Here is a 23,845-nt window from a genome sequence, read left to right as displayed (position 1 = left end):
AGCAGTATGTGAGGACTTAGACCCTTTCATCGGATTGTGGAAGACTTCCCATGTTCACAGAAACATCATCAACTAAATGAACAAGAACCAGATACGGTCATGTTGGCTGGTACTCCGGAGCCCCCAGGCAGGGCTGTGTGCGAAACTCAGCTCAGCAGTGACCTGCCTGTCTCAGAAATCCTTCCATGAGGGCTTTGAACCCAGCCCAGTAGGGTCAGGAACCCCCTCAGAAGACGGGACCCTGGGACTGAGAGGGAAGAGAGGAGAAAGTGCACGTGTTGCTCCCAGCGGGGAAGCCCACCCCTCACCCAGCCCCGATGTCTGCCAGCCGAGCCCTCTCTTTTCTCTGTCCCTACTAGACCCTTGTACATCTAGACCGGGAAAGGTGCAGGGCATTAACTCGAGTCTGGTGGAGTCGTCTGCAGGGACCTCCTTGGGGGACACCCCCAACTGTAGAGTGGGACTCGAGCGGAGGAAACCAATTAACGCTCTGACCTGAGGTGCCACCTTCTAGAATAAGTCCTGTGGTCCCAGCAAAGGACAAGGGTCCAGGACCCCGGGGCCAGAAGGAGGGGACAGCCAGGCGTGTGTGGCCATTGCATCATGACCCCACAGGCCCTCACATGCCTAGAGCCTCGCTGAGGCTGATGCAAGCATTTTCATGCAGCCAGTCCTCTCAGGAGCTCACTACCTGCACGGGAGCCTTACGGACGAGACCTCCTGGGGGCCCAGTCAGCAGGGCAAGGAGGCAGAGTGGCTGAGCCCGCCGCGCAGACGGGGGAGGGACGCCCAGAGACAGCACCTCACAAGCACGCGCACGGAGCTCATGGGAAGGGGTGCCAGGCGCGGGGCCCGGCCAGCGGGTCCCGAGGACTATAGGCGAAGCCTCTGCCCCTGTTCCAGCGTGCTGGAATCCGCCTCCCCGCGCTGGTGGGCGGCAGGGCGTCCCCCTCCTGTGTCTGTTCAGCCCCCGCCAGAAGTGCCACAGACAGACATGGTGGGCACGGTGGGCCCCTCCAGACGTTCACTTCCTAATCCCTGGGGGCTGTGAATATGGTGGGGAACACAGCAAAGGGGACCCGAGCTCGTGGATGGAATTAATGCCGATGATCAACTGGCCTTAAAACAGGGAGGTCATCCCGAATCGCCTGGGCGCCTCAGTGGGGTCCTCCAGAGTGCAGGAGGCTCGCGGAGCCTGAGGGAGGTGTGACTACGGGAAATGCAGATGCAGCGAGGAACGGAGCCGGGGGTGTAGCCCGAGGAAGGTGGGCAGCCAAGCCCACGGTGTAGCCCGAGGAAGCACCCTGGAGCCAAGGGATGGGCTCTAGATGGGGAAAAGGCAAGACACCGATTCTCCCCTGGAACCTGCAGAAGGACACGGCCCTGATGACCTCTCAGAATGGTAAGATCGTACATGCGTGTTGGTGAGCTGCTAAATTTGCGGTGCTTTGTGACAGCAACCACAGGTAACTGATACAGACAACCAGCGTCAGAGTGTCCACTAGGGTCTCAAGTCCCGGCACCTGCACTTCCAGCCACTTGGAGGCTGTGTCCCCTGGGCAGCTTTGTCAACCGCTCTGAGTCTCTGTTTTCCCATTTCTAAAACGCATGCAGTCATGCCTCCAGGATGATTGTGAGTGCTTCATGAAGTCAGGCTAATTAACTGTAAACAGCAAGAAAAGTATGGATTATGTTATTGATGTGCAAGGGGCCTGAGGGGGGGAAATTGAAATTTTTTTTTAACTTGAGACAGAAATTGCTAATTGTTACCCAGACATTGCTTGAATGTCTGTAAACATTTGCTTTTCTTTTCAATAATCACCTATAGGGCTTTAAATTAATATAATGAGCCCCCGTGGGAAGGAGTTCTGGAAGCCAGTAAGAATTCCAGCGTAGGGCCATGGAGCCGGCCTGGCGGGTCTGGCCAAGTCCTAACACCGATTCACCAGCACCCCAGGAACGGAGCACAGATAACAGGATGGGTTCTGACCCCGCAAGTAACGAGATGGGGAGGACCTGCTCCTGGGTGGCCGGCCACGGGGCTGCATTACAGTGTAACCACAGTGTAAGGTAATACATGGTGTTACAACGACAGATACCCTGAGGGGAAGCCCTCCACAGAGCAGCACTTTTAGAATTTAGAAATTACCTGGTTTTTATTTCTGATTGTAGAGTTTTAGAATTCTAATACATCACATGTTTATAAAGGCATCTTACAGCAGAACTTAGAATTGTTTTCACAGGGGGCCAGCATTTACTCTACTTCATAAGGCTCCCAAGGATTCAGTTAAAGGGAACAAAATAACACAGCCAGAGACGCACATCTGGGAAGAAACAGAACTGGAATCGCCCCACTCTCCCTGGGTCTCACCCCATGCACCTCGTTGACTCCACCACACGGCACGGCCCCTCCTCATGGAAGGTGCTAGGTCTTTCCTCCCTGTGGATTTATTTCTCATCCTATCATTTGACCTGGCTTTTAATGCCACGGTGAGGCAAACATTGAACTGATGATACTCTACTCCCCACTCACACTGATTCACCCACAACAGTGTACTTTTTCAAAAAGTACATTAAGAGTAGGAGAAAATATTGTGCCGTGAACTCCATTAGGAGACTTTAAAATTCATTCAGAATATTCACCAAGTCCTGGGACGTTGCAGGAGGACTCCTAGGAACTGGGGACGCCAAAGGCCCAGCACTCCTAAGCGGGCATCGTGGGAGAGGGCAAACAGACCCCAAACAATCAACCAGGAAAACAGACAAGCTATCAAGCTGCTGTGAGTGCCACACAGGGAAGGTGCTAGGACCAGTGTCCAACGGAAGCTTCTCTAGAAAGGTCAGTGAGAAGTAAATGCTTCTCACTGTGAGCTACAGAGATTCCAGGATTATTTGTTGCAATGGCAGAGGCTACCCTCTACGAGAATATCATCTAGATCTTTGAGACCAGGAGGAATATGCTCCTGGCAGAGGGAGCAGCTGGTGTGAAGACCCCAAGGCAAGAATAAGTATGTACACTGGAGAAATGAAGAAGGTAGCCATGTAGGAGAGGGGAACTACCCAAGGTGAGTGACATCAGGGGAGGGGCAGAAACCAGATCTCATCAGGCTTTATAATCTGGAGCAGGAGCGTGGGTTTTTGTGAGAAGCCAAAGGATGGCATTAAGCAAGGGAGTATCGTGGCCTGTTCTGCATTTTGTTGGGTTGTTTTTAGATCACTCCAGCTGCTGTACGTGGAATGGACTGTGGGAGGTCAGGTGAAGAGCAGAAAGAGAAAGAGAGGGAGAGAATATGGTGGCTTGCTCTGGAGGGCAGGGGTGGAGGGGGAGAGAAGAGAGCAGGTGTAGGCTATGCTCTGGACAGACAGGCAACAGGACTTGAACGAGACCAGGGCTGTGGTTGACGGAATCATTTATCTTCAGTTAATCCATCCCACCAGAGCCTGGTCACCCTGCAGGGAGAATACAAATCTCTCCCCATTCACTTTGGACTTGGCTATGTGGCTTCGTTTGACCAACAAGATCTATATGGAAGTGTGCCAGATATGGCAGAGGGTTTAGGAGGTACCACTTATTTCTGCTGTCCTTCCTGAGCTTGTACTCTACACTGTAAATCAGGCACATCCCAGGGGGGGACTTCTCTGCCAGCCTGGGTCCTGGATGGGAATACATGTAGACCCCAAGTAGGCCTAATTGAGTCCAAGATGAAACAGACCCATGAGCAAGAAGTGAATGTTTCCCACTGTGAGCTACAGAGATTCCAGGATTAATTGTTGCTATGGCAGAAGTTACCCTCTACAAGAATATCATCTAGATCTTTGGCTTAAGCAACTGTGTACCTAGTAGCTCAGCTTACCAGTTTAGGGACTGACAAGTGAGGTGGAAGGTGGGAATTGAGATTTCAGTTTAGAACATGTTTAACGAATAAGAACACCAGCTATTTTATGGAAGACACACTCCTTGCATTTGTAGGAGAATCAAATTGTTTCAAATTGTTTGTTTGTAATTTAACATCCCAAATAAATTTTTAAATCCCTTATATGCAATCTGCTCACTGTCAAACATTTTATTCCCTGAAATTGTTTAGTTCACATTTATCCAAAAAGAAAGTGCATTTGAAGTTAAAACTAATTTCCCCAAAGAGGTTCTAAAGAGCTGAAAGATAGAAACAAGGTCATGAAAGGATGAAACCCACGCTCTGCCCATCTCACCACTGTCATTCAGTTGGGTGAGGCTGCTGGGGAACAGCCTACTAAGGTCAAGGTGGGGAAGGGATTGCCCTTACAATCATACCTGGCTCATTGCGAGAAACAAAATCCACATGGATAGGCCATTGTGAAGATGGCCAAGAGACTCTCTCCCAGGGAAGCAATTTCATTTTTTTTAAATCAAGACAAATCCATCTTATTTTTGTCTAAATTATTATTATTATTTATAATTTTGTTGAGAGGGAGAGAGAGGGAGTGCATGCGAGCAGGGGGTGGGGAGGGGCAGAAGGAGAGAGAGAGAGAATCTTAAGCAGGCTCCATGCCCAGCATAGAGCCCAACGTGGGGCTCCATCCAATGACCCCGAGATCATGACCTGAGCCAAAATCAAGAGCTGGACGCTTAACCGACTGAGCCACCCAGGGGCCCCAAGACAAATCCATCTTAAACAAGAAACATATTTTGTTTGAAAACCCCAGTTGGATATTTGGTTTATGAATAACTGTGTATCACATTTCATGTATTGACTATCGTATTTCCATGTAATCACATAATCTTGACAACTCACTGTCTCAAAAATTTTAATTCCAGTATAATTAATATACAGAATTATATTAGTCTCCGGTGTACAATACAGTAATTCAGTAATTCTACACGTTACTCAGTTCCCATCGAGTTAAGTGCCCTCAATCCCCTTCACCTATTTCACCCATCCCCCACCTACCACCCCTCTGGTGGCCTTCAGGTTTTTCTCTAGAGATAACGGTCTGATTTTTTTGGTCTCTTTTTTTTCTCTGTTCATTTGTTTTGTTTCCTAAATTCCACATATGAGTGAAATTATATGGTATTTGTCTTTCTGTGCCTGACTTATTTCACTAAGCATTATACTCTCTAGGTCCATCCATCCACGTTGTTGCAAATGCTGCAATAAACATAGGGGTGCATATATCTTTTCAAATTAGTGTTTTCATATTCTTTGGGTAAATACACAATCATGGAATTACTGGATCATATAGGAGTTCTATTTTTAATTTTTTGAAGAACCTCCATACTGTTTTCAGTAGTGGCTGCACCAGTTTGCATTCCCACCAACATGCACAAGTGTTTCTTTTTCTCCACATCCTCGCCAACACTTGGTGGTTCTTGTGGTGTTGATTTTTAGCCATTCTGACAGGTGTGAAGTGACATCTCATTGTTTTGATTTGCATTTCCCCGAGGATGAGTGATGATGCGCATCTTTTCATGTGTCTGTTAGCCATCTGTATGTCTTCTTTGGAGAAATGTCTGTTCATGTCCTCTGCCCATTTTTAATTGGATTACTCGGGTTTCATATATTTTGATTACTTACCCTTTATCAGATATGCCATTGGCAAATATTTCTTTCCATTTAGTAGATTGCCTTTAAGGATTGTTGATTATTTCCTTTGCTGTGCAGAACCTTTTTATTTTGATATAGTCTCAATAGTTTATTTCTGCTTTCGTTTCCCTTGCCTCGGGAGACCTGTCTAGAAACATGTTGCTACAGCCAATGTCAGAGAAGTTACCACTTGTGCTTTCCTCTAGGATTTTATGGTTTCATATCTCACATTTAGGTCTTTAATCCCTTTTGAATTTATTTTTGTGTATGGTGTAAGGAAGTGGTCCAGTTTCATTCTTCTTCATGTAGCTGTCCAGTTTTCCCAACACCATTTATTGAAGAGACCATCCTTTGTCCCATTGCGTATTCTTGCCTCCTTTGTCAAAGATTAGTTGATCATATAATCAGGTTTATTTCTGGATTTTCTGTTCTGTTCCATTGATCTATGTGTCTATTTCTGGGCCAGTGCCATACTATTTTGATCGCTACAGCTTTGTAGTATATCTTGAAATCTGGGACAATTCACATTTTAATGGCTGCCCAACGAATATCGTAATGTGTTTTTACCTAATCTTTTGTAACATAGTTTTTCTATTAAAAATAATATACATTCATAGAACGTTGTTAAATATGCACTATTAGGTGAAAAAAGCCAGAGATATAAAATAATATCTTAGTATGATATAATTAAAATTAAATTTAATAATATATGTTATATACATAAAGATATCTGCATAGGTTAATTTAAATTACAAATAAGAAATAAACCCATGCGAATTTCTAATTATTCATTTCTTTTTCTTTAAATATAGAAGGCTTCATAAATTTGTGTGTCATCCTTGCACATCCGTGCTCATCTTCTCTGTATCGTTCCAATTTTATATCTGCTGAAATGAGCACCTATTACTCATTTCTACATCACTTAAATCCTTAAAGATAAACATATAGATTTTTCGTAATTAAAAAACAACAGCAACAAAGATATTCACGAAGGAGTAAAAGAGGAAATCATTCATACAGAAAAGCCTGAGGAAAACATCTCAACACCAAAGTAAAGGCCTCAAAGAGACTAAATACCATCCTTGGTGAGGCTCTTGGTCCACGGGATAATGAAGAATCCGGCCCCAACTTACATTGTACAATCCAACATGCCTCCTGACAGCTTAACACATGCTTACTACTGCTTATGATACTTTAATACCGATACAGAATTAATATTTGATGTTCTTCTGTTGTTTCCCTGTTTACGAGTATCTACAGCCTGAATAAGCAAGTCGCAGGCTAGAGACATAAAAGCACGCAGCTAAATCCACATTTCTCCTTAATGTCAGAAACCACCGCTACATTAAAAAGGATCATCAGGGATGCAGGTACACTCTGATGTTTTGATCTAACCCATTTTCACATTCAAAGGGTGTGTTGAGTGTTATTCAGAAGTACATAATTGTTCTCAGAGCAGAAAGCACTTAGCGTCAGCTTCACAGTACCTCCAAGTCTCAACTGGAGATTTACGGGAATGTGTCAGCAGACACAGGACTGGGGATGGTTCTGAGCTCTGTGGAGCACGTGGCATGGAGCCTGCTGCCTGGGTGAGCTTTGATGGGGTCTGTGTGTGGCTCCTAGCTCTCCTTGACCCTTCTCTGAGGGCCTCTGCTCCCGCCTCCACCCCTCCCGCCCCAGTAATGGGAGAGGAAGACCCTGGGGCAAAGGAGATGTCATTTGGTTCTACCGTGGATGAATGGATCTCAGCATCTCAGATGTACGATCTTCACTCAGGAGTTTGAGAATCCATCCCCTCTCCCTTTGCCTTCGGTGTTTGAGCCTGAATGAAGCCAAAGGTCACTGAAAGCTTCAAGAGAAAATGCTGAATTTCACTGATGGCTGAGTCAAAATCTCCAAATCAAGCCTGGATGCATCTTCAAATGCTGATTCACCAGATTCTGATGCTTGATGATTCCAAGGCTGGCTGGCCATGGGAAGTTTGAATAGAATCTCAAACCTTGCAAGTTTTTGCCTATTTCAAGCCTTGCCCTTTCTGGAGCTTCTGCTTAATAACCAAATGGAAGTGCTAGTATTGGACGAGGCCCAACACCATATTTTGATAGCATCTCCAAGACCAGTTCATGCCCAAAATAGCCCATGCGGGTGCATGCCAGCCAGTCAGCCTGGAACCAATGATTGATGCTCTACAGTTTGCTTCTAAATTTCCAGGCTGTCACAAGACTGTGCTCATCTCGTGACTCGCTACTTTAAAAAGGAGTTTTTTTAAAGGTTGATTCAAAAAATCAATCTTCTACTTTTGACCATAACACTTAAAGTTAATATATGCTGGAAATTTACTATATATCTCTCCTCTAGAGCACGGACCAACCGAAAGAGATTTTTTATTAAGGACAGGAAGACCTGGCCACCATACTGCTTCCTCCATGGCATGGCCAAGGCCACTGGGTCTTGAGGAAGATTTCATAATGAGTCTCTGTCAGCTTCATCATCGTTGATGGTGAGCCGCTACTGCCTTGGTAAGATGGAGGAGCCGGGTGTCCACAGCCCACCGCAGAGGTGTATTTGTAACCACTGCAGAATCTCACGACCCCCACTGGAATCACCTGAGGCCTTTAATGAAGTACTGATCCTGGGGCCAAACCCAGATCCACCACATCAGAGGCTCTGTAAGTGACAGTAATGCGCAGCCAGGTTAGGACCACTGCCTCAGGACACCGGTCTGCAGCAACTTCACTGCTCCCATCCATCAACGCCATGCTTGTCCTGGTTCTGATCCTCCACTGTAGGATTTGAGGAGGTGGGCAGCTCAGCCAAGAAAGCAGGGGATGGATCTCAACCTCACAGACTTTGTAACCTCATCAGAGAGACAAATTCCGAAGTATCAATTAGAGAAAGCAGGGTATAAAAGGAATGCCAAAGTGTGGAGTGCAGAGGATTAGGGACCAAGATGAGACATTTAACAGGAGGGTGATGATGTAACTCAGACCAGCTGTGCCAATCGCTGGGCCCCCGACTCCGTCGCAGAGAAAAACCAGAGCTCAGAGAAGCCACTTGGGTTTCCCAGAATCTGACAATGAGTTCGCCTCTCAGCCGAGTCTGGCACACAAAGCGCCCGATTCACGCTCTCTCTGACCCACTCAAAGTTAAGTGGAACACTCAGCCCGTTGTCTGGGTAATTATACATTTTTTTAACTCACATCTGATAAATCCACATAATTAAGCCCCCCCCACCCAAAAAGTGCTTCTTTTTTTTCCTCTTTTTGAATTACCTACATAATTGCCTTCATTTTCCACTTCATTTTGCTTATGTAACTATGACTTCACCCCTCCTTTGGCAGAGTCAGCATGAAGCAAGCTTTTCCCCGGATAATCCACACATGTTGAACCATTATCATCTATAAAGCAGTATGACTGGTGTGATGAGGAATTGTGAACACAAATTGTAAATGACCATATACAAGTGCCCTGCCTTTCTAAGCTCACGGTCTGTTCTACACATGGTCTTGGGAGAAGATAGCTCACCAGATGAGGCAAGGCGTAATGGCCAGGAGGGGCGGGAGGCACGGTGTAGTGCCGCATGGAGGAGAGGAGGAGAGAGGAAAAAGCATGCGAACAATAGGGGCAGAGATGGAAAGTGCCCGCTGGGGCTGGAGCATCCTCTGGGAGCTCTGCTGCAGTGAGGAAGAAAGGGAGCAATCGAAGGGCATCAGATGCTTGGTTGTTTGAACCCAGGTTTGACTGGGCTCTACCACTTACCAGCTGGGTGATTCGGGCAAGTCACATAGCCTCTCTGGGCCTCAGTTTCCTATTTGTAAAATGGGTTTAATAATGACTTGTCTTTTTTAAGAGTATCATGTCCATCATTTTGGTCTGGTAGAATGAAACTACCATAGACCAGGTGGCTTAAACAACAAGCCTTTATTTCCCACATTTCTGGAGGCTGGGTCCAAGGTCAAGAAGCTAGTGGAGCTGGCGTCTGGTGAAGGGCCACTTCCTGGCTTGCAGGCAGCTGCCTCTGGCTGTAACCTCACAGGGCCAGGAAAGCAAGCTCTGGTCCCTTGTCTTCTTACAGGAGCTCTAATCCCATCATGGGGGTTCCCTCTCATAATCCAACCTGATTCTTATTTCCTCCCCAAGCCCTCACTTCCCAAAACCATGACAATGGGGATAGGGCCTGAACGTATTAATTTGGGGAGGCCGCAAATATTCCGTCCATAGCACTTATTTTGAGGATTATCTGAGTTGAAATCTGCAAATCATTTTTAAAAGCTCCAGGAGCATCATCAGCACCACATGCTTATTGGTTATTATGCTTAGATCCTAGAGGCTGGAAGGTGATAGTCATTCTAGGCACTGAGTAGGAGTGTGTTGTTATGACTCAACATCAACTCCATCGTCCCTTAAAAAGAGAGAAGTCACTGGAGACAAAAAGCCACACCATGCCAGGGGTGGATTCAGGGAGCCCTGACCTGGCACTGGAGCCTGAGAACATCATCAAGTCACAAACAAGAAAGACATGGCAAGAATGAAGAAACTGGATGCCCTGACTGGCGTGCTACCAAAGAGGAAGAGAGGGCACACAGATGGCCGTACAGTCCCTTAGAACTGGTTCTAGCAGAGGAATAGGAATGCCCTGGGTTCTGCTGAGCAAAGGGTCTCGAGTGGCCCTCTGGTAGGAAACCCAGAGGCCAATGGTGGGGAGCAACCAGATGTGGTTTGGGGAGTTGGGAGGAAGACACTTATGGGAAATGGATGCTCCAGGGAGGGAACTGGGAAAGAGGAGAATGGGTGCTAAGGCCTGGAGAGCCAGGAGCGGGGCTTTGTCACATTGCAGAGACTGATTCTGGGGACAGTGGATGTGGCAACCAGCCAGGATCCCTGGGTCCTACACTGTGTCTATCTACGTGTGATACACTGAAACCAGTTCGGAGTTCAAGGTGGCCTGTACCTAGAAGGATTCCCAATCTGATGCTCTAAAGTGGCACAAGACAGAGGGTGTGATGATGAATCAGCGAGGACAAGGGAGGAATCATCTGATGCTGGCTGGTCTTACAGGCATCTTTGAACTTTTTTTCATCTTTGAATATTTTTAATGCTTTTGGTTTTGACCATTTTTTCAATTTCAAATCCACAGGAGAGACCATGTCTTTGTAGATCTATTAGCAACTCAGAACAGCATACATGTTAAATTTTTTCAATTATAGCCAAACTGCCACCCAGGAACCTGAAATATTTTGGCTTTCTGAACAGAAGCTGCTAGTTCTGTCAGGTGAAATGCTGTTTCCCTGAGGTTTTGTTTTGTTTGTTTTTACTTCAGAAACCACAAAAGATACATGCAAACCTTTTAAATGTTTTTGTTAATTTTCCAGTAAGTATGAAAGTAGATGATGGTGGGAAGGTGAGTATTTGGATGGATGAATGGATGGATGGATGGACGGACAGATGGATGGATGGATGGATGGATGGATGGATGAACTGAGGGATAGATGGATGGATGGACAGTTGGGAAGGTGAATGGATAAATGGGCAGATGGAGAGACACTCCATAATAAACTTTCCAACTAAATTGAACCTAAAACTAACAATACCCTCACTTACCCACCTGTGAAATGGAAGCGTTTCTTTCTATAGTCTTTCTTTTTGCATCGTAGAATTTAGTTTCGATAAATTAGGCAGCACCTCTGATGTCATACCACAAAATGCTGCACAAAACTCTTCCAATGTTCTTTTGTTCCACCACTCTGTGTCCTGCCTCTGTATTCCCATTGAACTCTCGGAGAGCAGGGCTTGTGCACGGCTGCAGTCCAGAGTCACTCACCTCACCACACCCATCAGCGCCCACCAAGAGGCTCCATGCCCACTGGACACCCAAGTTTGCTTTTCCCACTCCAGTTTGGAGTGATGTCAAGACCAGAGCACAGTGGCTGGAGAACAGCTGTTCCTGAATGTGTCTCTTAACCTTCTGATCATGCTGAGTCACTCCACAGACGTGGAGCCAGGTCCTTGCTTGAAGCTGGCCGCACATCTGCACTGTGTTTATTGCTGCTTGCCAAAGGAATGAATGAGTGGACAAATGAACCAACTCCTGGCCCTCTCCTACACCATCAGAAGATAGGCCCCCGGCTTTCAATGCTGCATTCAGACTCTAGAAAAATAAGCTCCTGAAAATAGGGGAATTAGACTGAGAATAACACCCCCTAATGTCCGAGGAATATAATACGCTTAGTTTCCTAAATCTAGCACGTGTCCCCTCTCAAGCTAGAAAAAGCATCTCAAAACACATGCTGAGGGGTTGTTCTACCCAGAATATGAACCGCATCTCTGTAAATAAGATAATGTGGGATCTATATTAATACTAAGGTATATTTTCAGTAGTTTTCAATGAAACTGATCTGATTCTAATGGAGATGTGACTACTACGATTAAGTTTATTTCTTTGAATTCCTAAGCTTCTCAATATGAGTTTCAATACCATTTCACTGGATTTTTAGTGAATGATGGGATGCCAGCGAGGCTGACTTTAGCATTTTTGTGTAAAAGTTTCTCAGTTCAGCACAAGTGTGTAGCACCGATTTATTTCTCCCTTGAGTTATAATCAGCATAGTTTAAAAAAAAAAAAAAAGCTTAAACCTAAAGGTCACTGATTTATTTTTATGAAATTCATCAAAACTCCAGTGTTCCAAGATGTGCAAAGCTCACGCAGACTGAACCTTCTCCCCAGTTCTCCTGACTTGTGCTTGTGCAGCAAGGCTAACCAGACCACTAGCACGAACGCTTACTGAGAGCTATGGCCTGGGGGGCCCCCGTGACCTGGGCTCAGACACCTCTGTGGAGGGCAGGCGGGTGGAGACAGGAGGACGCCATTCCCTCTGCCGTCAGCGTGGAGACAGGAACATGGTGCAGAGCAAGAAGGCAGCCCGCTGGGGCGTCTAAGCTCGGGCAGAGGTGTGCAACACGGCGAGGAGGGAGCAGCTCTCCAGCACGGAGACAGAGTGGACCTGCAGACTGAGTGGTGTGGGACAGCTGACACACGGACACAGGGGCCTGGGGGAGAGGAGGCTCACAGAGGGCAGGTGGCCACACTGCACCTTGTCGACTGCACCGCGGTGCCGGGGCATCCGAGGACTGCTGAGCAGAGGGGACAGAACCCCAGGTGTGCTTTGGTGAGCGGCTCTTGCAGCAGCGCGAGGAGGACGGATTTGGAAGGGGTGGGGAGGGGGTGGGGAGGGGGTGGGGAGGGGCACGCGTACAGGGAGGCGGGCAGGGGACGGCTGCGGTGTGGCCAGATGGCGGGCACAGAGGTGCTCAGTGCGGGGTGCCGTGCCAGTCCCTGGGCCTGCCGTGACAAACAGGCACCACCTGGGCAGCCGAACGCAGCCGAAGCGTCTTCTCTCAAGTTCTGGAGGCCAGAGTCTGACCTCAAGGTGGTGGCAATGGCCCTGCTCTGTCTGAGGCTCCAGGGGAGCGTCTGTCCTGTGCCTCTGGACGTTCCTCGGTTTGTAGACGCGTCGCTCCAATCTCTGCCTCTGGCGTCCTGTTGACAGCCTCCCTGCGGTGGTCCCCCCTGCGGCGGTCTCCCTGCGACGGTCTCCCCGCGGCGGTCTCCCTGCGGTGGTCCCCCCGCGACGGTCCCCCTGCAGCGGTCTCCCCGCGGCGGTCTCCCTGCGACGGTCCCCCCGCGACGGTCCCCCTGCAGCGGTCTCCCCGCGGCGGTCTCCCTGCGACGGTCCCCCCGTGGCGGTCTCCCCGTGGCGGTCTCCCCGCAGCGGTCTCCCCGCGACGGTCCCCCTGCGGCGGTCTCCCTGCGACGGTCTCCCCGCGGCGGTTCCCCCGCGGCGGTCCCCCTGCGGCGGTCTCCCTGCGACGGTCTCCCCGTGGCGGTTCCCCCGTGGCGGTCCCCCTGCGGCGGTCTCCCCGTGGCAGTCCCCCTGCGGCGGTCTCCTTGCGACGGTCTCCCTGCGACGGTCCCCCTGCGACGGTCCCCCCGCGGCGGTCCCCCTGCGTGACTTCACATCCTCTTCCCGCTCTGCTTGTCCCCGTGTTCCTCTCCTTACAAGGACACGGCTTGTGGTGGAGCGCCACCCTCCTCGACTATCGCCTCATCTAAACCTGATGACATCTGCAAAGACCATCTATCCAAATAAGGTCACGTGAATTCACCAGGGACCAGGACTTCAACATGGCTTTTGGGGGGACAAATTGGACCCATAACAGCCTCAGTGCTTGGCAGGCCGCAGGGGGCAAAGGCAGACGAGGGCTGTGGCTGACAGCCAGGCTGGCGGGCAGGAAGCCGGGGCTGGGGCCCCAGAGCAGGAGCCCCAGCTTCGGGGTGCTGTCCACGGGCATGGTGGGGGGGTGGGGGGGCTCGGCCTGCTCAGGGCAGGAAGCCTCAGATGACAGCCGATGTTCCACCTGACGCTGTCGCTACTTCCTTAGGATCATCAACACTCCCCACCACCCCCACCCCGAACCCACCCAAGAGCCTGGGGTGGGGGTGGCAGCCGTGAGACCCTGACTGAGGAACCCGTCTCTCTCTCCCAGGAAAGAGAGGCCGACGGTGTGGGGGGAAACCCCAGGGCTGGGAACCGGGCGCCTGGATTCCGGGCCCAAGCTCTGTGCCCCCTGAGCTGTTTCCTCTCGGGCCGGCCTTCTGATCTATAAGAGGAGGGCTGTGGTGTGAAACCTCTGTGGTGATTTCTGCTTTAAACCTCTCTGAATCCCATTTTCCTGCTGACTAATGTAACTCCACAGCAGCCTGATCTTCCCTCGGGGATGACCTTCTGCCCCAGCGGCACTGCCATCCTGGCCAGAGGCCCCTGACCTTCCTACCACTAGCTCATAGACACCCTCCACCCAAGGAGCAGAGGCCTCAGACGGGCCCCCCAGGGCGCAGGAAAGCCGCTTGCATGGCTCCAGCCTGGACCAGGAGCCCCGCTCCAGCTTCTAATTGTGGCTTAGCCAAAGCTGCGGCAAGAGCAGGTGGGTGGGTGGTCAGCAGAGGGGCCCTGATCCCTAACATACGTTGCCTGCTTCACTTTTATCTCCAGAAGCGCATGTCCCCGAGAGAAACCACATGGTACTGTCACCCACAGAGGAGGCTGGAATGTGGCCCAAAGGGCCCCACACCCGGAGTTCAGCCTCATCCTGGTGCCCTGCGAGGGTCCCACGCTGGATACCACGCCTCCTCACACCCTGGAAGGCGGGGGCACGCCTGGCTGTCCCCATTGGCAGGCCAGCAAGCAGTGCACACCAGCTTTGAGACAGGACGGGCCTGATGTTAAAAATGTGCCATCAGACAGAGGCGCACAGTGGCGAAACACACCCTCTGGCTAGCTCGTGGCTATATCTGTCTTGCATTCGTGTTTGGGAATCCTATTATCAATTGGCCATTAACGTACAACAGGTTGCGAGAGACAGGAAGTAGTACATAGTCATGTTAAAACAACAGAAAAACAAAGTGTGCAAGGGAACGAGCCAGTCTGGAATCACTTACCTGGAATCTGCACATACTTGTCAGATTCGTCAAAAGTGCTAGGAAAACCCATGACCTTTCTTTCTCCGACGTTATGCAAGTATATATGGGATATTGCCTCTCTCTCTAGCTTCAAAATCACCACCCTCGTCAAACGGGGCAGCTAATAAAAGCGGAATAGTATGCAATTAGTGAACGGCTTAATAAGACGGTGCATTTCATTGACCTTCGTTTTTGGTCCCAGGATGATTCTGACAATATTATCTGCCACCCCCCAAAGCAATATTGTACTGTAAATGCAATATGCCTGGGGCCTGGACAGTCATCTCTAAATTAAAGAATTTTCTTTTTATGGCTGGAACCCTAAAATCACGTCGGCCACTGGTTGAGGGCAGGGAAGGGGAGGTGGAAAAGACACAGGATCTGAAACCTTCTGATAAAGAGGCAAAGTAGACCTGCTGTAGGGGGTCACTGTTGCTCTTGTTCTGTCTGTGCCTCATTTTAGAAGAACTATGGAAGGGCATCCGTTTGCTAATACCAGAGAGCCCTCACTGCAGCCATACCCAGGCTCAGTAAACACATCTAAGCACAAATGCTCATAAGTGGGCTGTCAATCACCCTCACCCACATGGCAGACTTCTGGGCTCCAGAACTGTGAGCCAATATATTTCTGTTTTTTCAAGCCCCTCCCTGTGTGGTCATTTGTCACAGCAGGCACAGGAAAGTAATACTCCAATGAAGTGGAAAAAGAAAGAAAAAGTGAGACCTAATGATGCCTGAGCACCCCCAGGGAAAAAAAAAAAAAAAACAAGGCAGAGTGGCTGAGCCCATGGAAAGGCCCCTGGAGAGGGGGTGCAGGCCAGGCCAAGGCGGCAGACCGCAGCTGCATGGGGGCTCTTCTGAGCCTGGAGGGCAGGAATCTCCAGAGCGGGTGTTGGCCGGTGGTGCAACCTTCTCCTGGGATGCCCGGACCCCGGCGGGGGGCAGATGGATGGGTTTAATCAGGCTATGATGTTTCTGACTGCGTCCCAGTCAGAGGGAAGAGGGCAAGAGACTTGAGAGTGCTTAAGAGGAGTGCTCCTGGGGAGAGCCACGGAGTCCAGTGGCACAAGAAGGGGTGCAGGGATGGGGAGCCGCAGAGCAGACACGTGGTTGGATGAAGGAATCAGAAGGAAGCCTCCAAAAGGGTAGGCAGGCGCCACAGTGAGGGAACACCAGGGCACTGGGCGGGTGGAGGAAGGCATCAGAGGGGGCAGTCCGCACGGAGATTTTGGAGGCCAGGGCATTGCGGAGAGGACAGGCCCAGAGCATGGCCCCGGAGGATGTGGTCCAGGTGGGTGGGGGGGCCATAGCCAGAGCTTTAAGGAGGTCACAGAACTGAGAGCAGGCATCCCATGCCTTATCCTCAAGGAGCCCAATGACATAAAATGGGGACGGAGGGAACATGGAGGGGACACAGGTGGGGATGGGGAGAGGCCCGCAGGCCAGGCATGGGGGCGGGGGGCACCTGCCGGGAGGGGCTGCGGACTTTGAGGACGAGACGACGTAGGGAAGAAGCGATGGGGAGCCAGGAGGGTCCCCACTCCTCCGGGGACCACACACATGAGAGACGGAACGCCCTGCCTTTGAGAAGCTTCAGATGGAGGCTAATTCTGCCAAGCAAGCCTTCCGTTCCCTGACGAGGCTTCTGCACAGGTCTCTGGAGTTTGAAACGAAATGCATTAGGGAGAAAATGGGCACTGATCCTCACCCACGGAAATTCTAATACCCCCACAAATGTATGACTCAGCAAGAGAGAAGCAGCTTCCCAATCTCTCACTCCATGGCATATTCCAGAAGCTTTCAAGAAGCTTCTCTTAAGGCTCCCCCTTATAGATGACCTAGAGCTAGGAGTCTGTCCCATTCCAAGGGATGTCTCCTGGGTCCCTATTGTGTGACATTAGCTAGGGAGGCAAGTGAGGTGCAGAGCCCCTCTGTGGGAGACCCCTCGCCTGTGGCTGCTCTCTGCAGGGCGAGCAGGTGGGCCCGCGCTCCAGGTGCCTGGAGGGTCTCCCATGCTGCTTCCTGCTGGGCTGCTCCTGGAGAGGGCTGCCCCTGCTGCCCAGAAGCGCGGCTCAGCCCCAGGCCCAGCTCCTGCAAGGGCAGGGCCCTCCTGCTGCCCTTCAGCTGAAGCCCTCCCCTTCCTTCCTTCTTGCCCCATGGCTGTCCTGGAAGGCACTCACCGATGGAAAGTTCCAGAAAGAGTCTAGAAAGGGCTGGATCCTGCTGCTCTGTATGAGCTCTAGGGTACCACGAGAATAAGATCCCACCCCTCTGTGGAAGCCAAGATGGTCCTGGCTGGTGGGAAATGAATGACCTCGGCGGGGGAGACTCTTCCAGGCAACCGCAACTTACTACAATCTTAGCAGTTTCAACAACACAAATTTATCTTCAGGTGCCATTGGTTAGAACTCCAGAAAAGGTCTCACTGGGTGGAACTCAGGGTGAGAGCAGGATGCATTCCTGTCTGGAGGCTCTGGAGCAGAATCCGTCTCCTGGCCCTTCCACAGCGTCTCCAGGCTGCCCGCATTCCTCGGCTCGTGGCCCCTTCCTCCATCTTCAGTGAAGCAACACTGCATCTCTGTGTCCTGTCTCCTCTACACTCAGTGTCTCCCTCCAACTTTCTTCTTCTGTCCCCTATCCACTTTTAAACTCGTGTGATTGCATTGGACCCATCCAGATAATCCAGGCTAACTCCCTATGTTAAAGCCAGTCCACTAGCACCTTAATTCCATCTGCACCCCTGATGCCCGCTCATCACTAACCTAACACAGTCATAGGTTCCAGGGATTAGGGTGTGCCCATCTCTGCTGGGCCGTTATTCTGCCACACACCCCAGAGGCAAGCTCTTCCCTTCTCCAAGCCTCTGCTATTCCATTTGGTTCCTGGAACAGCAAGGAAAGAGGGGCTTCCCCAGCATCACCTGCATAAGTCTAACATCATCATCGAGAGTCCCTCCCCATGACACTTGCACAGCTTGGTACAGAAGGCAGCATCATCAACAAGTCATGAGAGCTCTAGAAACACAGTTGCCAAAAAGCCTGAAATTCTAAAATTCACAATTAAAGACTGGAAGGTTTCTGCAATTTGTGCCTGGGTCCCAAGTTGACTCACAACCAGGAGAACAAAACCCCACCAGGATTGGAGCGGCTTGTGCTCCAAGGCAGAGACTGTGGAGGAGCAAGAAGGGCAGGGCACAGCAGACCCCAGAGCAGAAGCAGGATGAAGATGTGGCCGACATTCCTGCCAAAGGGCTTTCCTCGTAAGAGAAGGAGAACAGCTGAGGGCCAGCCTGCACCCCCTCAAGAGCCACTCGGGACAACTGTTAGATGCGAGGTCATTGCTTCCTAATGTACCGTGTTCACCTCGTCCTCAGCCAAAACTCTTATTTTCTTCCCAGCAGAGGGGAATGAACTAACGCATATTAAGCACCTATTAACGGTGCTTTGCTTACTTTGCTCCTCCTCCTCCTAATATTTTGCTCCTACTACTCCAGGTGCTTTGCCTACTTTGCCTTCAGGCATTGCTAAAAATGCAGACCTGGGTCCAAGAACCAACTGGTAACCGGGTGTAAAATCTTAGCAGCCAATTCTTCCACGATTCGACATGCCCCCACCCCGCCCTGCCACCATGATTTTCAACCAGGGGCAATGAGTGCACCAAAGAGACAAAAAGCATCAGGATAAACACGGAGTGCTTTCCATGCCAACAATTTTGCTCAATGCAAATAAATTGTAACTTCTCTTATTTATAATAAATGCAAGCCTAATAAGCTATAGAGTATTCATATTTTTTAAATGAGGCAAGAAATCTTGTTTTGTTTTTGTTTTTAATCTGCTGAAGCAGGTCTTTTATCCCTGCTTCCAGACTATGAATCCGGGCCAGAATCCTTCTCTGATGGGAAGAGATGTTTTGGTGAAAAGGTCTGAAGACACTGAGCAGTTGCCCGTGCCCCACTCCTGCCCAGCCACAGTGGTCCGACACGCTGAAAGCCGTGTCCATCTGTGGCCTGTGAGCCTCTCCCCTGTATAACTGGAAATGCCCACAGGACTGGGCTCAGGCTACCTACGATTACGTTTAATTTCCTCTCAGAATATAGTCCAGTGTTTGTGCTCATAGGGACCCGAGGCCAGCTCGAGAAGTCTTCCTCGGTGACATCTGGCTTGGATCAGTGGGGCTCGCTCATGGATCTGAGCTCAGTTGCCGGGTGAGGGGGGCTGGCCGGTCCCGGATGGCCTCAGCTGGCTATCTCGGTCTGTTCCACGAGGTCTCTGATCCTCCAGCACACGAGCCCTGAGCTGTTCACAGTGGCGACTGGGCAGGGTTCTCAGGAGACAGCAGAAGCACAGGCAGGCCCATGTACACTACGCTTGGCAGAGCATCACCTCTGCCACCTTCTATTGGTCAAAGCAAGTCATGAGATCAGCCCAGATTCAAGGAGCAAAAATACAGACTGCAACCTCTTGATGGAAGAGCATCGAAGTCACATCGCAGACAGGGAGGGATCATTGCAGCCATTTTCTGCAACCATGCAGTTTTTGCTCTTCGTCCATGCTTCAGTCCAGAATCTCTAGATTAGAGCTTCCTCATAACGGTTCCCAAGGAAGCGCAGTTGAAGGCTCCTTAGACTTATGCGTGTGTGTGTGTGTGTGTGTGTGTGTGTGTGTGTGTTTGTGTGTGCACGAATGTTTGCTTAAGGAAGAGCGTAGGGATTTTAGCACTATTTGCAAGAATGAAGCATTTGTCAACCGCAGTTCCCTGACTGGAGATTCCATGCATTCCTTACATTCCCTGCCACCACCAAAACACATCTTCATGCTGGGTCCTGTGTCCTTTGTCAACAGCTGCCAGCCTTTCTCTTTTCTTTTTAATTCGCTCACTAGATATTCTAGCTCTATCTAGCCAGAAAAAAAAAAAAAGGACCATACCAGACAGTTCAAGAGACAGCATTTAATATGGAAAACTGGTTGCAAAGGTGTTAGAAGAGATGGAAAACCAAACCATGAGGACTGGCCAAAGCAGGAGAACCCTCCCCCAGGGATGGAGGGGTGCCAGAAAGAGAAAGAGGTAGGTGTTAGCAGAGCCCAGAGGCCAGGCCATCTGTAGGAGCTGGGTCCTCAGGAGGGGCTGCATGGGGAAAGCTGGAACCACAGCCAATACTCAGCGGCTGCCAGAGATACCTCCTGGAGCCCAAGAGAGGAGACAGGGTCCAGGGACACCTCCCGGAGCTGACAGCAGAAGAGAGACTCCCTGGCTGGTGCAACCCTCCTGCCAATGTCCACCGTGGGCCAACCCAGGCGAGGAGCCAAGCTGTGTGCAGGGACAACCTATCTCCGTAGCTAACAAGGAAGGGCTGTTTCTCACTCTGCTCCACCTCACCTGCCCATCATTCCTGGGTCTGAGCTGAAGAGCAGGTGTGCTGTCCTCACGGCGGACAAGGGTAGCGACAGCTCGCCAAGGACCACCACGTGGGGCTTTGCTGGGCCCTGCAAGTGCCCCACATCCCCTCTGCCCCACTTTGTGGGATAAGGCAAGTCACATGGCCGGCCCAACATGGACGAGAGAGAGAGCTCCGCCTCCCCAGAGGGGCACGGTCAGCCCCATGGCCACAGGCAGAAAGGGCAGTTGTCTTCCTTTCCTGTGGCTGCAGTAAGAAAACACCACAAACCTATTTTCTTACAGTGCTGGAGGCCAGAATTGTGCAATCAGTCTCACTGGGCTACAGTCAAGGAGTTGCAGGGGCGGAAGGGGGGGCTCCTTCTAGAGGTGCGAGGGGAGCATCCTTTTCAGCCATTTTCTGCTTCTGGGGCTCCCCACATTCCCTGGTTCACAGCCCTCCCTCCTATCAACCCAACCTCTTCCTTCCATTGCCACTTGCCAACCTCCTCCTCTGATCTCCTGCCTGTCTTTTCCCCACAAGGACACGTATTCTGGGCCTGTCTAGATCATCCAGATACTCTCCCCATCTCAAGATACTTAACTTCAGCCCATCTGCTGAGTCTCATTTGCCATGAGACTAGCATTCCCTGGTTCTGGGGGTTGGGGCATGGACATTCAACCTCCACAGGAGCAATGGCTCGCTCCACCAGCAAGGGCTGTGGAGCAATGCTGTGTGGAGGGCGAGACTCCTGCACCAGAGAGCAGAGAGGAGGAAGGGTGGTAAGGTCTTCCAAAGCCTCCTCCAGCCCTCTTCTTCATCAAGATCACAACTGCTGTGATGCAGAAATACAGGCCTTGTGTGCAGAGGGACCCCCATGCCACCCATGAAGCGAAGAAATTCACAGGTCCTTGCCTGCCACATGAGCTCATGGAGAGTCTATTGCTACAGCTTGTGCACTCTGATGGATGACATGAACACTGGTCATCACTCAGGTCTCCTACCTCTGAACGTGTTGTGTTTATGCCACACTGGCCAAGAGCTCCAGCTCCAGAATCCATCTGCTGGAGCGCTATGACTGAGGGCCTGACTTCCTACAGGCAGTTCACAACATGGCTGCTTGCATCTTCAAGGCCAGTGGAAGGGAGACGGAGTCTTAGATAACATAACGTGGTCTTGAGAGGTACATGCCCTCTCCTTGGTTATATTCTATTGGTTAGGACTCCAAGGTTCCACCTACACTCAAGGGGGAGGGCAATTCACTGAGGATCATCTTAGGGTATATCTGCCAGACATGGAGATAGAGATAGACAGGTAGGTAGGTAGGTAGGTAGGTAGGTAGGTAGGTAGGTAGATAGATGATAGATAGATAGATAGATAGATAGATAGATAGATAGATAGTTCATTCAAATGAAAAGTTAATGAGAAGACCCCAAAATATATTATATTGGAACTAGCAGCAGACATGAGATAACTTGTTCCTCATAGAGCAAAATTAAAACCAACAGAGGAAAGCTGCAGGCAAACACACTTTGCTCACTACATAAGAGAAGGTTCTGACAATCCAGCGTCCAGAGGTGGAAGGAGGTGGTGGCCTGAGGAGGGACCAGGTCCCTTCCCTTGGCGTTCACAGAAAGGCCATGTGGACATCAATGCTACTCGGCAGGATCTCAGCAAGCATTTGCGGTGCGACCTGAAGGCCTAGGTCTCTTCCAGCTCTAGGTGCCAATAAGTCGAACTTTCTATCTCCAAAGTCTTGAGAATGGATTCCTTCCAAATAAAGAGACACCGGCCCATCAAAGATACCGAGTTGAGAAGCAATCATGGCTTTGCAGGATCCCGGCAGGGGTGACTATCTCTAACGTGCTAACCTCGGCCGGTAAGACAGCAACCAGGCGACGAGTCAGTGTTTGGGTGGGAGATAAAGGTGGAGGGGTGATCCACACCGGGGTCACTGATACCGGAAACCAAAGAGAAAGACAAATCTAACATTTGCTCTACAATTGAAACCAAACAAACATTTAAGGGACTGATAGGGGGTGCTCTGAATAAGACAAGTAGTCGGAGTGGCTAAGAGAGGAACCTCAAAGCATCTCAGAGAAGGTCATTAACACAAGCCACGAAAGAGCCACGGAGCTGAGAAGCTTGCTCCTGCTGGGCCGGGCAGAAGCATGTCTGATGTTTCTTGCCCCACAGAAGCCTGGGAACGTAAGTGCAGAATCTTGCCTCTGATAAGGCCCTAGCCTGGGACTGGGAGCAGCCTGCCCCCACCCCCCTGCAGCCCGCTCTCTTGCCCTCCTTTCTTGCTGCTGGAATCGCTCACCTCTGGGTGGATTTTAAAAACACCTCTTTGTGCCATCTTGAGAGACAACCTTCTGCACCCACCCCAGAGCTCTTCTTGCCAAGTCCGCCTGGACCTCGGCCTCTTCCGACTGAGTGAGGGGTCCCGGGCACTACACCCGCTGCGGCCCCCAGCCTGGGGTCGGAGCCGCGTGCAGTGGGCATGGACTGGGGCCCAATGAGGCCACGGGCCTGCGCCCTCAGAGGACATCTCCGGAGGCGGGCGGCCGTCTGCTCAGAGGAGGGGTCACGATAGGGCAGTTTTCCCTTTCCCAGGGGGAGGTTACAGAGCAGTGCCGCTTCGCTCCCACTATAAGAAACCGGGACCGCTCCTGGCTCCTTGGTCCCAGGGGCCCCCTCCGCTGTGGCGAGGCCACGAGCACAGGCGTGTTTCTGGGCGACCCCGCGGCCCAGGCTTCACCCACAGCCTGACGAGCACGCGCTAGATGGCCCGAGCCGCGGCACCAGCCGCAGAGGACGGTGGGTTCTGCTGGCCCAGGGCCTCGGCCGGGCCCTTCAGCCTTCCTGGACTCGCTTCCACAGGCGAGTGGGGTGAGCAGCGCCTCCCACTCGGGGCTGTTGTGACAGTAACCCTCCTCAGTGTTAGTTCCCTTCTGCCCCACCCCCCGCCCCCCGCCACCCTTCCTGGAAGGTTTCTACATGCATTGACATCTCTTCTCCTCCACTGTGGGTGATTGTCTGACCTACGGCCCACCCCTCGCAGACATCACACACGGGGGGAGGGAAGCAGCCAGAAGGTCCAAGAGCAGCCCTCCGAGCCCACGGCCTCCTTCGTGTCAGACCCGTGCAAGGCTGCTGGCCATGGGTCATCCGAGGCCAGCTGGCTGGAGGAAGGCCAGACGGTGGGGGGGGAGGGGGGCATGGGTAAGGACAGAGAAATGAGAACAGAGCTGTGAGATCTGGCCACTTAGATCGACACGGCTCCTTTGATCCCAAGAGCACCATGGGAGCTCAAGGTTACTTCCCACGAGCCGGTAGCAGCCCTCGGTGGGCTGTGTCCCCAGCTTAGTGGATCACCATAACTTCCAGGAG

The 23,845-nt window shown here is 50.9% G+C and overlaps 1 protein-coding gene and 1 pseudogene across 3 annotated transcripts in view; both read right to left on the bottom strand.

Annotated features, from left to right (window-relative positions):
* MED10 (mediator complex subunit 10) overlaps positions 1-23,845 on the bottom strand; it is a 135,910-nt gene that overhangs the window by 95,053 nt on the left and 17,012 nt on the right. The gene's annotated exons all lie outside the window — the stretch shown is intronic.
* On the bottom strand, positions 6,364-6,461 carry LOC114223694 (U6 spliceosomal RNA; annotated as a pseudogene).

The sequence above is a fragment of the Eumetopias jubatus genome, unplaced genomic scaffold, assembly GCF_037043125.1.
Source record: "Eumetopias jubatus isolate StellerSeaLion01/CBP00866 unplaced genomic scaffold, mEumJub1_p1.0 scaffold_5, whole genome shotgun sequence".
Lineage (NCBI taxonomy): Eukaryota > Metazoa > Chordata > Mammalia > Carnivora > Otariidae > Eumetopias > Eumetopias jubatus.
Note: the sequence above shows the minus strand (reverse complement) of the source record. Positions and strands in the feature narration are given on the sequence as shown.